The sequence below is a fragment of the Schistocerca americana genome, chromosome 4 (genome assembly GCF_021461395.2).
Source record: "Schistocerca americana isolate TAMUIC-IGC-003095 chromosome 4, iqSchAmer2.1, whole genome shotgun sequence".
NCBI classification, from domain to species: Eukaryota; Metazoa; Arthropoda; class Insecta; order Orthoptera; family Acrididae; genus Schistocerca; species Schistocerca americana.
This window is the reverse complement of record NC_060122.1, coordinates 165,100,904-165,115,274: the sequence shown is the minus strand read 5'-3', so window position 1 is coordinate 165,115,274 and position 14,371 is coordinate 165,100,904.

The window sequence follows — 14,371 nt, the reverse complement described above, 5'->3', positions numbered from 1 at the left end:
CCTTTGGCATCCCGTCCTCAGACGCTACCTTCCAAGATATTAGTAAATAACAAGTTTGTAGTGTGGTTGTTTTCAGCAGCAACAAAATAAACATTCATTTGTTAAAAAATATGTATATCATGTTGCTATGTACATAGTCGTCACGATGTTCAAAAATTCAACGAGGGATAAAATGCGTATTATACCGATGTACCTGTCGTAGAAGGAGTGTTTTATGCTGTCATTTCAAAGACAATTCACTTCAAATGAGAGGTTTTCATACTCAGCAGTTGCCATGTAGAGGTGTTACGACCTTATAACTAAACGTCCCCAACATGCGTCTACTTCCACCTTCTGAATAAACGAAGCTCTGTTGGCAAGGGTAATATATTGCCTTGTTTGTTCTCCAGATTGCCGTACTCTGCCTTCCGGATGCTCCAACGTGTAATACGATACATCATTGCAGGCAACCTTGTTCCGTGCTTCCAGTATATAACGGTGACAATACTGTATTGAAGCTAATCTCTTACACATTAATTGCCGTGATACAAGCAGGTTTAACTGTGATGTGGCCAGAGATCCGTGTAGTGACAGTAATGGCTCTCGACAGCTACCGGAGACTGGGATTAGTCTGGCGGCTTCAATAGGTTATCTCGTAGTTAGCTGTCCTGTCACACAAATTAAGCCAGGCATTTGAATCTAGAATCACAAAATAGAATGAACACGCGGAGATGACAGTGGATCCGTGCTACCATAAAAAATATGATATTTTCGATTTCCATACTTCTTTATGAAATGAAAGGCACCAAAACTAAAATTTGTTCCGTGGATAGTTTCCGTTGCGAATTATTTACAGTTTGTCAAATAGTAAACATAATGTGAACACTTTATACTAAAAATCAATCATTCTATGAAATTATACTATCAGCAAACACAGGTCCGTCGGCCGATGTGGCCGAGCGGTTCTAGGCGCTTCAGTCTGGAACCGCGCGACCGCTACGGTCGCAGGTTCGAATCCTGCCTCGGGCATGGATGTGTGTGACGTCCTTAGGTTAGTTAGGTTTAAGTAGTTCTAAGTTCTAGGGGACTGATGACCTCAGTCCCATAGTGCCCAGAGCCAGCCAACTCAGGTCCAACCATCCGGCGCATCATTTTGAAGTGCCTTGTAATCAACGATGATAACAAGCAGAAAATTCCAAACGCTTTCCTCTTTCTTGTCTATGTGTCGCTCTTAACGATCACTGTACTTATTCTTTTATTTTGTTAAATGAATTGCGAGACACTCTAACAATTGCTAAGTTATACAGTAACATAAAGGAATCCCTCCAAGCATATTTTCCCTGTGCAATGGGATTTGCATTTAAAATAAACAATGTTACTGAATCATCTTTATTCCTTCCATAACGCCATTTCTTGGATGGGTGTAAAGTGCACCTCGTTCTGAGCTTCAATACCGTCTGAAGCCTACTTAATTTTTTCGTGGCCGAAAATCCTAGTCTTTCAGATCCGTATTGGCTCATGTCTGGGTTGGCATTCTTTTCCGGTCACAAGCCGTTGAGGTTGCATCTGTGGGGGCAGTTTGGACAGGACGTGACGTGTTCCATGTCTCGCGCAGCGCCACAATCGCACTTGTCATCCACTTTACCATGACTGCAGCTGGATCATGTTTCTTTTCACTGAGGCCACCCCTGTTCTGACGCGTTTGAGGGATATCCATGTTTTCCAGTTTGCTGTGGAGCAGCCAGGTACTACCTGCGCTGGTGGATAGCCAGGCGGTGGTTATTCAATGTCTGTGATTAAGAATCCTCTATGGGACCTCTGTGGACCAGGCGCGCACTCAGTGTCAAAAAGACGATGTCGACCATCGATGGTTTGTCTGAGCGTCTCTGTGAATTCGTGAGATAGTTTTCGGCAGCCGGGATTCGCAAGATCAGCTTTGGTAGGACGTGAGTTTCATATACTCTGTTGTAGTTCAAGATTCTTCGCGTGGATCGATCATGTCCACACCGGTCAGGCAGGAGTATCTAACGGTGGAGAAGCATAGTGCTTGGATGGTGGTTCTCAGGACCGTAGGTTTTGCTCCCCATTTACTGCGTACATGTTTCCGCAAAATATTATTTCTGGAAGCCACCTTCTGACGGGTCTTTTCATAGTGGTGACTGTGTCAAAGATCTATTCAACGTCACATCCGACCGGTTAGTTTATCTGTGTGCTCCAGTGTGGTATTACTCCAGTAAACAGCGAGCTATGGCTTTCCTTACCGAGATCGGTGGAAAGAGCTTTTTTCTCCCTTTTTTGAGACTTCAAAGGATTTGGTTTAAGGAAGTTACTTTGATAGCGTTCTGGCAAGACTCTGAGTGCTCTCTCCAGCTTCTGCTCTACTTCCTCGAAAGTCTCCCCCTAGGATTTGACTGGAGAGCCATCTGCATATAGGAAATACACTATTGGCCATTAAAATTGCTACACCACGAAGATGACGTGCTACAGACGCGAGATTTAACCGACAGGAAGAAGATGCTGTGATATGCACATGATTAGCTTTACAGAGCATTCACACAAAGTTGGCGCCGGTGGCGACACCTATAACGTGCTGACATGAGGAAAGTTTCCAACCGATTTCTCATACACAAAAAGCACTTGACCGGTATTGCCTGGTGAAACGTTGTTGCGATGCCTCGTGTAAGGAGGAGAAATGGGTACCATCACGATTCCTACTTTGATTACGTTCGGATTACAGCCTATCGCGATTGCGGTTTATCGAATCACGAAACTGCTGCTCGCGTTGGTCGAGATCCAATGACTGTTAGCAGAATAAGGAATCGGTGGGTTCGGGAGGGTAATACGGAACGCCGTGCTAGATTCCAACGGCCTCGTATCACTAGCAGTCGAGGTGACAGGCATCGTATCCGCATGGCTGTAGCGGATCTTGCAGCCACATCTCGATCCCTGAGTCAACATATGGGGACGTTTGCAAGACAACAACAATCTGCACGAACAGCAGCATGGACTATCAGCTCGGAGACCATGGCTGCGGTTACCCTTGACGCTGCATCACCGACAGCAGTGCCTGCGATGGTGTACTCAACGATGAATCTGGGTGCACGAATGTAAATCGTCATTTTTTCGGATGAATCCAGGTTCTGTTTACAGCATCATGATGGTCGCATACGTGTTTGGCGACATCGCGGTGAACGCACATTGGAAGTGTGTATTCGTCATCGCCATACTGGCGTATCACCCGGCGTGATGGTATGATGTGCCATCGGTTACACGTCTCGGTCACCTCTTGTTCACATTGACGGCACTTTAAACAGCGGACGTTACATTTCAAATGTGTTACGACCCGTGCCTCTGCGAAACCCTACATTTCAGCAGGATAATGCACGACCGCATGATGCAGGTCCTGTACGGGCCTTTCTGGATACAGAAAATGTTCGAATGCTGCCCTGGCCAGCACATCCTCCAGATCTCTCACCAACTGAAAACGTCTGGTCAATGGTGGCCGAGCAACTGGCTCGTCACAGTACGCCACTCTTGATGAACTGTGGTATGGTGTTGAAGCTGCATGGGCAGCTGTACCTGTACACGCCATCCAAGCTCTGTTTGACTCAATGCCCAGGCGTACCAAGGCCGTTATTACCTCCAGAGGTGGTTGTCCTGTGTACTGATTTCTCAGGATCTATGCACCCAAATTGCGTGAATATGTAATCACATGTCAGTTCTAGTATAATGTATTTGTCCAATGAATACCCGTTTATCTGCATTTGTTCTTGGTGCAGCAATTTTAATGGCCAGTAGTGTACTTATAATGATTTGTTGTTGGCTGGTCGTTATCGTTTAGATTGAAAACAAAGTGGACTGGAAAGGCTCCCTCGGCCAGTCCATTTTCATCGTTTCTCCGTCAGCCCTTCTTTCCATCGAGAACGACGTAAAACGTCTAGTTTATATGAGAGACTCCTTAATCGTAAGAAAATGATAAACTTTCACTTACTTATAGAATTTCTGTAAGAGCAACCAATGGTTGATTGTATCTTATGCAGAGCTGAGATCGACCAGTACAATATTTTTACCCTCGTAAGTTGTTTCTATGTGTTCTGACAGGGCCAGAATTTGACTGGTGCATATTTTGCCAGGTCTAAAATCAGCTTGTTGAGTTGTAAGTTTCAGAACGATAGAAACTGTCATTAGGTTCAAAATAAATCACATGATTTGCACGGTTGACCAAGAGGTGATACAGGTCGATAGTTCTTTGGTGAGTCTGGTTCTTTCCTAGTCTTCAGCAGCGCTGCGATTCTCGCCTTTCTTCACATCTTCGGGATCTTTCACGGCAATGGTTGAAGAGCGGCGGGATCCACATTTTGGCGTTCAGGATAAAATGTTTGATCTGCTCCGTGCACGTATCATCCCCCCGCAGCCACCTTACCGTTTTTCATGTCATTCTGTCCCTGGCTGAATTTTAAGTCACTGAGAAATTACATAGGCCAACGAAAAAAATTTTTTGAAAAACTTTTATTAATCTGAAAGCTGATCTTTATAGATTTTTATGAGCTGAATCCAAATATAGTCTTAGTTTTTTTTTGTATTACCCAAATTTTTCGAGCAATACGCTAATATAGTATAAAAATCCTATGCTATACGGTAAATGGGGAAATTAATGAAACGCTATGTTGCAACATAAGCATGGTTTGTATTAACAGTAAGCTACTTAAAACAATGAAATGTGTTAATAGAGGTTTCACTTGTCAACTGGAATTGGTTTCTTGGAAGCTTCTTGTGTAGCTTTTTCTAAGATGAGTCGCTTGCTGAACTTCTCGGTGAAGTGACAAACAACAGTCCCCCATCATGTTGGTGTTCCAGCGGCCTTGGTAGCGTTTTTCCATCACTTTAATGTTCTCGTGAAAACTCCCATATTGTCCGGGAAGTAATCAAGGTGACTGTTCAAAAAGTGAACTTTCAGGCTCATTAAAGATCCTAAAGTTTTAAACTTCTTTGACATTGTAGCTTTTTTTCATGTCCTAAGAAATTTGGAACGACGTGCTTAAATGATAACCATGCTACTTTCTCATTTAAGGTCATTGTGGATTCAAAGTTAACATCAATTTTCTAATGTCAGGTCCGACAAAGACGCCTTCTTTTAGTTTGCTTTCTGAAAGGTGTGTAAACTTTTGGCATAAATACTTAAAACACGGCGCATCTTCAGGAAAAGCCTTTACAAACTGTTTCATTAAGCCTAACTTTATATGTAGAGGTAGTAGGAGTACGTTTTTTGGATCTACAATGTTATGTGTTGAATGTTATTCTCACCAGCTTTTAAAGACGCCCTTATAGGCCAGTTCTTTCTGCACCAGTGTTGATCCCTAGCCCTACTGTCCCATTCACACAAGAAACATGGAAAGTTGGTAAAGCCACCTTGCTGACCAAGGAGCATGCATGTTACTTTTTGATTGACACATGTCATTCACCCATAAGCAGAATAGCTTATTTTATTTAACATTGTTCCTAGGTTTTCATAGCTTTTTTTCACATGTACAGAATGTCCTGCCAATGAGTTCTTTTCTTTTAATCTAGAGCGAAGCATTTCAGCTTTTTCTTTCGTTAAGCCCAGATCCATAATCAAATCCTTAAGCTTGATCTGAGCAAACAGTTCGGGCTACAGACTTTCTGTATTACAATGGAATTCATCATCATCTGGTTCATCTAAATCAGATTGTACATCAGAAAATACTTCTGTTGGAGTAGAATTTAAATCATCTGGTGGTTCAGGAACCGGAAAATCTACATCATGCGCTACTAGTCGGGTGGCGGACGGAAGGTTAGGGTAGTTTATTACCTTCTTGTTTTTCTAATCATGACCAGTAATATCAACAATGCAAAAGTACCAATCATTGGAATGATTTCTTAGCTCCCTCCATATCACAGGAACAATAAATCTAAAGGCCTTTTTCTTCTTTTTGGACCATTTTCTCTGGTCTTCACCACACACATAACGTACCTTATGCGGCGCCCAAGATTTATCTTGATCAGCAAAGTTAGATAGAAAGTATGATAGATAAACCATTTTCACAAAGTCTTTAAAGTTTCTTTGGTGTTTTTTAATCACAAATTCACCACAAATATAGCAAAAACTGTCAGCAGAGTTTTTACAACCACGATTATCTTGTACTGAGAACCTGAACAGGAAACGAGGAAGTGAGGTTAGGTTGACAGTAAACAAAACAGCATCTGGTAATGCAAAAATAGGATCGAACTCTTTTTGCCATTAAATGTTTTACAGCAGTGCTAACAACGTCATCTATATTCATTACACCTCATTTTCAAATTATTTTAACTATATATAAGCTTTTACATTCTTTAAAAAGCGCTTAATTTAATAAATTAAATTGTAAAATGTGAAGAAATGGTGGCTGATACAGTTTTTTAAGTATCATGTTTGGATTTCCCACCCTAAAAAACATGAGAATAATGTATTTTCAGCAAAGAAGTTTTTCCATCTTTGGCCTGTGTTATGAGTCTCCTATTGGAAGACCCAATGATATTTACTTTTTGGTGTTTTGCATTGGACTAATCCAGTCAAGAGCAGTTGGTGGGCCATTTGGTTGGGTGCTGCCTCAGCAGACTGTCTGGGTGCCTGTTGAATCACTGCTGAGGTTTTCGATATAATTCCACGCTATTTTGCTGCTATGTGACATGTCCATCGTCTGCAAAATCTCGATCCATCAAATTTGCCTCGCTTCACTTAGCCTTTCCTTCAGTACTATGCTGCATACTATGGTTGCTTCAATAAAATGGTCTTTTTGTGTAGTTTATCATATTTCGCAGGGAGTTGCTTAGATCTGTACGAGAGATCTAATGAATGTGTCTGCAGCCCTATGGTATGTGTTGTTTCGAAATTCTTTGCAATATTTTTACAAATTCATAGCAATTTTACGATGTAGGGGTAAGGCCCAAAATGGCTTTATCGGGCACAGTACTGGTCTTAAGCGCATCATACATCCGTATCCCAACTGGTCTATGCTGGGGAATGGGTTGATATACCATTTAAATACAGCAGTCTTGTACTTTAGAGCTGGTGATACAGTTATCAGTGTTCTAGCCAAATTTGCATAGAGTGACATGCATCCGTTCTCATCTGTTTCGTTGTAGTTCCAGCTGATGTTGTGGCAATTGAAATCAACTACTATGAATTTGGTATTTTGGTTGTTAAAATTTTTTAATTGTGAGAAAGTGAATATTTCTTGAGTACGTTTCTACACGGATATGACTGTGAAGTTTCCACATATTTCAATGCAATTATTTGCAGTTTTATCGACATAGGTCACGATCGTGTCTGGACAGTGAATATGGCGCGGCCGCGTTTGGGGTTTGGTGTTGCCACAGCTAATTTTTATCTTTGTATTTTGGGTGGTTTTTCCTTCCTGGCCTCTGTGAGTTTCTTGAGAGCTTAATACGTCCCATTCATGCGTTGAGTGTCGATAAAATGTCTTGCTTGTTCTTTGTAATTCCCTCGACGTTTAGACAGCGTTTGCAGGGGCCACCGGCATTCTCTGATCAGTTTTCTGTTTTACCACTTCGAGAATGCTCTCTTGGTAGCTCCTTTCTTGTCCCCCTCTGCAGCGTAAAAAAACTGCATGACATCGATCAGCCTCCATACAATCCCAACTTGGCCTCATCCGATTTTCAGGTGTTTGCAAAACTTAAAGAACGCCTTCGAGGACTTATCAATGATAGTGACGATACGTTGTGACCAGAGGCGAAGTTGTGACCGCGCCAACGAAATCAAACATTCTACAGTGACATTATCAACAAACAGGTCTCTCGTTGGGAGAAATGTGTTCATCGCCAGGTTTAATACGTTTAGAAATAAATATGTAAACATGGAGAATAAAGATGCAGGAAGCTAATAAAATTTGTTTCGTTTAAAAAGCCTTATGAGTTTTCACATAAACATCGGAGGCATTACTTTATAGCACGCCCTTCATGGAAGTATTTTTGGAATGGCAAGTGTTACTATCACTGGGAAAGTCACGCTTCTCTCAACGGCGTTCCCGTCACATCGCGTTCCTGTTATAATATTGTTAAGAAACTCATCACCTTCATGCATAAAATCCAAAATAAATTGTCGGCAGATGTCCAGTCTGGCCTGTTTCCTGTACATCTACATCTAATTGCACATTCTGCAAATCATGCTTAAGTGCCTGGCAGAGGATTCATTGAACCACCCTCACAATAAATCTCTTTTATTCCAGTCTCGAAGAGAGCGCGGAAAAAACGACCACTTACTTCTTTACATGCGAGCTCTGATTTCTCTTATTTTATTAAGATGATCCTTTCCCTCTGTGTATGTCGATGTCAACAAAACATCTTCGCATTCGAAAGAGAAAGCTGGTGATTGAAATTTCGTGAGAAGATCACCTCGCAACGAGAAACGCCTTTGTGTTAATTATGTCCACCCCAAATCGTGTATCACGTCCGTGACACTCTCTCCCCTATTCTCGGTAGTACAAAACGTGTTAGTCTTGCTTGAAATTTCCGTATGTACTCCGTTAGTCCTATCTGGTAGTGATGCCGCACAGCGCAGCAGTACTCCAAAAGAGGACGCACAACGGTAGTATAGGCAGTATATTTAGTAGAACTGTTGCATCTTCTAAGTGTTCTGCCAATAAATCGCCGTCTTTGGTTCACCTTCCCCACAACATTTTCTGTGTGCTCTTTTTAGTTCATGTTGTTTGTAACTGTAATTCCTAGGTACTTAGTTGAATTTACGGCCTTTGTATTTGATTCATTTATCGTGTAACCGAAGTTTAACGGATTCCTTTTAGGACTCATGTAGGTGACTTTTCATTATTTGGGGTAAAATTTCGCACTTCACAGATATCTTATCTAAATCGTTTAGCAGTTGGTTTTGATCTTCTGATGACTTTACTAGATGATGAATGACAGCATCATCTGCAAACAACCTACCATGGCTGCTCTAATTGTCTCCTAAATCGTTTGTATAGATAAGGAACAACAGAGGGCCTTTAACACGACCTTGGGGAACGCCAGAAATCACTTCTGTTTTACTCGGTACCTTTCTATCACTTACTACGAACTGTAATCTCTCTGACAGGGAATCACGAATCCAGTCGCATTGCTGAGAGGATATTCCATAATAACACAATTTGATAACAAACCGTTTGTGAGGTACTGCTAAAACCGTTCTGGAAATCTAGTCATGTGGAATCAATTTGAAATCCTTTGTCAGTACCACTCAACACTTCGTGTCACTAAATAGTTAGTTGTATTTCACAAGAACGATGTTTTCTAAATCCGTGTTGACTTTGTGTCAATAGATCGTTCTCTTCGAAGTAATTCATAATGTTCGTACATAATAAATGTTGCAAAATCCTGCTGTATATTGACGTTAATGACATCGGCTCGTAATTTAGTGGATAGCTCCCACAGCCTTTCCTGATGATTGGTGTGTCAGGAGCGATCATTCGAGGCACCCTTCGTGCACACTTTTCTGTACCGCAGTTCTCCAGTGATGGCCTGTACACGCTTTCGCCATATGCCACACTTACCTTAGAGCTGTCTCTGTGTTATCCAACGAATTTTTCTTATACGCTCATCAATCCGATTCCAATCAGTCTTTTCGGTTGTTGTACGTGGTCGTCCAGTCCGATCTCTGTCACACACACTTGAGGTTAGCATCACCGTTTCCTTGATTAAGACCACTAACAACCCAACGACGCACATTACTGGTATCGATAAAATCGTCACCGTACTCAGCTTTCACTCCTTTATGGGTTTCGTATGGAGGCACGTTCTTTGCTGTAAGAAACTCTATTACAGCATGCTGTTTCGCAAGCACCGACATAGCTACGTTGCACACCGCCACTTTGCCAGCTACAATTCGGAGCCCTCTCCCGGCAGAGGGTTGCAAATTGCGTCAGCGAACAGGGAAAGTTTGCGAAGCCTAGAGACGTGCCCATAAAATTTTAATAGTCTTTTTCTAATGTCTGCTGCAAGGTTGGACAATTTCTTAGGTGTTTGACGAGATTGTAGTTTATAGCCCTCTTCTGTTTTCTTTGGCCCTAGTATCTTTCTGGTGATTTTACTTCTTCCTTTAATAAGTTTTCTATGTCATCTTTCATGTGAACTGCCAGGGTTTCACTGGCATACAGTACTTCAGGTTTTACTACTGTACACTATGTTATCAAAAGTATCCGGACAACCCCCAGAAACATACGTTTTTCATATTAGGTGCATTGTGCTACCACCGACTGCCAGGTACTCCGTATCAGCGACCTCAGTACTCATTACACATCGTAAGAGAGCAGAATTGGGAGCTCAGAGGAACTCACGGACTTCGAACGTGGTGAGGTGATTGGGAGTCACTTGTGTCGTACGTCTGTACGCGACATTTCCACACTCCTAAACATCCCTAGGTCCACTATTTCCGATGTGATAGTGAAGTGGAAACGTGAAGGGACACGTACAGCATAAAAGCGTACAGGCCGACCTCGTCTGTTGACTGATAGAGACCGACAACAATTGAAAAGGGTCGTACTGTGTAATAGGAAGACATCTATCCAGACCATCTCACACGAATTCCAAAGTGCATCAGGATGCACTGCAAGTACTATGACAGATAGGTGGGAGGTGAGAAAACTTGGATTTCATGGTCGAGCGGCTGCTCATAAGCCACACATCATGCCGGTAAATGCCAAACAAAGCTTGGTGTAAGGAGCGTAAACATAGGAGGATTGAACAGTGGAAAAACGTTGTGTGGAGTAACAAATCACGGTACCCAATGTAGCGATCCGATGGCATGGCGTGGGCATGGCGAATGCCCGGTGAACGTCATCTGCCAGCGTGTGTATTGCCAACAGTAAAATTCGAAGACGGTGGTGTTACGGTGCGGTCGCGTTTTTCATGGAGGGGGTTTGACCCCTTGTTGTTTAGCTTGGAACTATCACATCACAGGCGTACAATGATGATTTAAGCACCTTCTTACTTCCCACTGCTAAAGAGCAATGCGGGGATGGCGATTGCATCTTTCAACACGATCGAGCACCCGTTCATTACTGTTCATAATGCCCGGCATGTGGCGGAGTGGTTACACGACGATAACATCCCTGTAATGAACTGGTCTGCACAGAATTCTGACTTGAATCCTATAGTACACGTTTGGGATGGTTTGGAACGCTGAATTCGTTCCAGGCCTCACCGACCGACATCGATACCTCTCCTCAGTGCAGCACTCCGTGAAGAATGGGCTGCCGTTCCCGAAGAAACTTTGCACCACCTGATTGAACGGTTGCCTGCGGGAGTGGAAGCTGTCATCAAGGCTAAGAGTGACCATCATCATATTGAATTTCAGCATTACCAATGGACGGTTCCACGAACTTGTAAGTAATTTTCAGCCATTTGATCACATAGCCTATTTTAGTGCCAATTTTAACGTTTTTCGACAAGAACTTTTTATTGTACGCCTTGTAGGTTCTTCCATAGGCTCTCTTTAGTTTTTGTAGGCGTATGTGCTGCTTTCTCTCGCCCCGTAGGCTCAACGACTTCACCTAAGTATTTGAAATATGAGACTCTATTGATACGACCGTATTTTGTAGTCAACTTTTGGGTGTCAGTTTATATGATGGTGAACTCAGATTTTATGAAAGATATTTGCAGACCAGGTTTCTCCGCACACTCTTTAAGGGCATCAAACTGTTCGATTGCTGCTATCTCATCATCCACCAGTAAGGGTAAGTCGTCAGCGAAAGCTAAACATGAAATTCTTATGTGATCCTTGACACGTTCCATCTGTAAAGGTTTTCAGCAGTTTTTATCCTTCAATTCCTTTTCCCATTCGCCGATGACCTTGTCCAGCACAAGTTTGAATAGGAGAGGAGACAGACCATCACGTTGTTGGACGCCAGTTTTGATCAGGAAGAGCTCGGAAATTTCACCCATAAATTTCACCTTGGGTAATATCGGTCAATGTTTCTTTGATGAGGTTGCTGGTTTTTGGACCTAACCCTTCTTCTTCAAGGATATCAAAAAGTGCTTGTTGATCAACTGAGTCGTATACCTTTTCCACGTCAACAAACGTGCAAATTATTGGGCTGTTTCTGACTTTAGATTGAAAATTTTTTTCTGTGCACTATGTACTGGATCGAAAGCCACCTTGGTATTCACCAACTTTGTTTTCCAATTGCTCTTCTGCTCTTTGAAGAAGACAGGCTGATAGAACTTTGTATGCGATCTTAAGTACGGATATGCCTCGATAATTATTTACATCTGATTTGTCTCCTTTTTTTGTGTAGTGGATGAATAAGCGCACATTTCCATCCCTGGGATAATTTGCCTGTCTCTCGAATATCTGCAATTATTTGTGTTAACTCTCAGAGAACTTGGCTCTAGAGTTTTCAGTAGCTCAGTAATAATCCCATCTTCACCAGATGTTCTATTGTTTTTTTTTTTTAATTTAATGTGTTTGTGAATTTCTTCTTGTGTTGGTGGGGATCATTCAGCGTGCGTGTAAGTAGGTCTTTCTTTAGGGAACCTCGAACGTGGTTCCAGACAATTATGGAGTGTTTCGTAGTTAGTGAGTGCAAGTTTTCCATCAGATATCTTGAAAAATAAATTTTGTGGGCTGTATCCGCTAATTTTTTCTGCAAGAGTCCTATAAAAATCTTGTGTATTGTAGTTGCGGAAGTTTTCTTCGATTAAGTTCAGTTGGTTTTTCAGGTGTTTTCTTTTGGTGTGCCTAATGGTTTTCGCCATTTGTTTTCTAGTTTCATAAAAGTATTGAAGGTTTTCCGGTGATTTCTTTCTGTTACAGTTAAGAAAAACCTTTTCCTTTTTTCCAAAGCTTCATCACTCTCTGTATCTCATCGTGGATGTTTTGTGTTTTTCTCCTGGGTGGCTAAATGTTTAGTCTTCTGTATTATTTTACTGGGAAATTTTTCCCAAGTATCTGCTTGGACTTTTCCGTTCTTCTCCAAGCTTAGTTTCTTTTATTCCTCTGGTGTCAAATTTCTGCTGGTGCACTTTCTTGCCGTGAACTCTCTTTGGGGTGAATTTCATTTTTATCCGTGTTAGATAGTGATCTAAATCTACGGTTGCATCTCTACGGACTTTTATGTCAGGAATTTCCTTCTGTAGAGTATACGAAATGGCAACATGATAAATCCGATATTCACCGAGCTCTTTTATTGGGGATCTCGAGGTCTTTAGTCTTCGGGGATTCCTCCTCATTGATGTTGACATGATTTTAAAATTATTTTATTGCCATCGTTCGATAAACCTTTTTCCATTTTTGTTGGTCAATTTATGGGCGGGATATTTTCCTACAGTTTTCCAGTATTGTTTTTTTTTTTTTTTTTGCCTATCTGAGCACTGAAATCACCCAATAAGATTTTAATGTTCTGCTTTGGAATTTTAGCCATCACCTTCTCAAGATCGGTCCAGAATTTCTCCACAGTCCGTGGATCCTTTTTGTTAGCTATGTTGGTGGGGGCAAGAACATTAATGAAGGTATATTTCTTGTTAGCGGTTGCTTATGGGGCACACATCTCTTATGAGGTCTGTTATTTTTTATTATGACAGCAGCCATTCCCAGAAGCGGAACACCTTTAGTAACACGTTTTTCTGTTTTATACTTAAAGATACGGTAATTTCCATGATCTACTGTGGCTTCATCTGTGAATCGTGTTTCTTGAAGGGCTAAAATCTGTATTTTTTTGTCAATGTAACTCCTGTATTAATCTGTGTAATTTTCCCGGTTGAATTAGAGTGTTGATATTAAACGCGCCTATATAAGTGATAGCTTTGTATGGAAGTCTGCCAGAGAACTCAGACTTTCGCTTTGTTCGTGACTGTCCATCTCCCATAGACTCCGAAGACCCGGTTGCCGCTTGTTGGCGGGTCGACTGAGTACCACCTGAGATGATGTTGTTATTACTGCCACGAATCATGATAGCTTATAACTGTTTGTCCCATGTTTCCACAGGGTTATTAGAAACAGTTCCTGGAGCAATTATTGCAGTCGCCCCTAACATGGGGAACAGACACTGGTCAGAAAGCCGCCCATTGTGGGCTCAGACGAGTCTGGATTTGCTATCGTTATGTCTTATATTAACCCTAAAAGCACGAACGCCAGGTCGGCCGGTGTGACCTAGCGGTTCTAGGCGCTACAGTCTGGAACCTCGCGACTGCTACGGTCGCAGGTTCGAATCCTGCCTTGGACATGGATGTGTGTGTTGTCCTTAGGTTAGTCATGTTTAAGTAGTTCTAAGTTATAGGGCACTGATGGCGTCAGAAGTTAAGTCCCATAGTGCTCAGAGCCATTTGAACCATTTTTGAACGACCACCAGGTGCGCCGTACTGATGATCTTCGTCTCCGTCTTCA